A 1433-nucleotide genomic window follows, 5' to 3' on the forward strand; every position below is an offset into this window, starting at 1 on the left:
TATTTCCTAAGAAGTATTAATATGTAGTGATACTACTGAAAAATACACCTGAGTGATAGTTCTAGTCACAATGGCCAATTTTCAATCTAATGGTCAATTCTGCTTTTTTTTTTAAGAAAACAAAACAGAACATGGTTTTCATCTACCACTTGATTTTCTTAAAAATACATGTATTTTAAAACTATCAAGGAATATAGTGCGGCGGCAGATCTCTTAACCTAGCACGCTCAAAACTTTGAGATCATTTTCCAATATGGAACCAAACAGCAACAACAGCTACAACAAAACCAAAACCAACAAGAAAGGGGAAAAAATCATTTAAAATGTTTATTTTTAATTTTAAAATAATTTTAAAATGCACTGAAACTTTACTTAATATTATTTTCAAAACTATCACCGTGGCCACCTAGATGGCTCAGTGTGTGAAGGCGCTTGCGGCCAAGCGTGAAGACCTAAGATCGATCCTGGAGACTACTAGGTGAACGGCCAACTCTCACAGTTGTCCTCTGACTTCGGCATGTGCCTTGGCACGTACCTCCCCTTTCCTCAAATAAAGAAATGCAATTTTTAAACTCGAATAGAACAACAAGAACAAAAAACAAACGAATAAACTTCAGCATTTGTTTAGATTTTATAAAATAAATGCCTGCTAGCCAGGCATGGGGGGAGGGGAGGGGTGGCGCATACCTTTAATCCCAGCACTCAGGATTCAGAGTCCCGCAGATCTTATGAGTTCAAGGCCAGGCTGAGCTACAGAGTGAATTCCATGAGAGTTAAAGCCACATAGTGAGATACTGTCTTATAATAAATAAAATAAAAAAATATAAATAAGGGGTTGGGGATTTAGCTCAGTAGTAGAGCATTTGCTCTATTTTATTTATATATAAAAAAAATAAGTGACCCCCCCACCCTTGGGAGCTGACCACCAGTGGGAGGTTCATCGACACTTGCAATCATTTTTTCAGAGGTGAAAACTGAATGTTCTGAGGTTCTGGAGACAATTGGTAGCAGGCAATGAGTGCACACCAGCCAAGGACCAACTAATTACAGCTCTCTGATGGGGAAGCATCTCCCCCGATAGAGTCACAAGTTGCTTTTTTGTCCTTTGCCTAATCCAGTCTCTTTACCATCACCCCTGCTCCAAGACATTTGGCAAAATCAGTACTAGGAGGTACCCAACTGCAGGCGCACAGCCGGGCTTTGTCTCCTCTCAGATAAACACAATCTGAACAATAAGACATTGTCTGAGGGTGAAGGGGGCGGGGCCGCATGGGGGCGGGGAGGGCACGTGGCAGGGACTGGGATGTGGTGGTGGGGGGCAGCATAGAGCAGCAGGGGAGGGGGGTGGATAGGGACAGGTAGGAGGGCTGGTTAGTCCAATTGTCCTTTCTGACTAGTTACTGGCTTTATAAGGCTTATTTTCCCAAAGCATA

The 1433-nt window shown here is 42.1% G+C and overlaps 1 long non-coding RNA gene across 1 annotated transcript; it reads right to left on the bottom strand.

Annotated features, from left to right (window-relative positions):
• Window positions 1-314: 314 nt before the first annotated feature.
• On the bottom strand, window positions 315-825 carry LOC116912786. The gene is made up of 2 exons (XR_004389479.1): window positions 688-825; window positions 315-545 (listed from the first exon to the last, which is right to left on the bottom strand). It is a non-coding gene; the product is annotated as an uncharacterized LOC116912786 (long non-coding RNA).
• Window positions 826-1433: the final 608 nt, after the last annotated feature.

The sequence above is a fragment of the Rattus rattus genome, chromosome 11 (assembly GCF_011064425.1).
Source record: "Rattus rattus isolate New Zealand chromosome 11, Rrattus_CSIRO_v1, whole genome shotgun sequence".
Classification (NCBI taxonomy): Eukaryota; Metazoa; Chordata; class Mammalia; order Rodentia; family Muridae; genus Rattus; species Rattus rattus.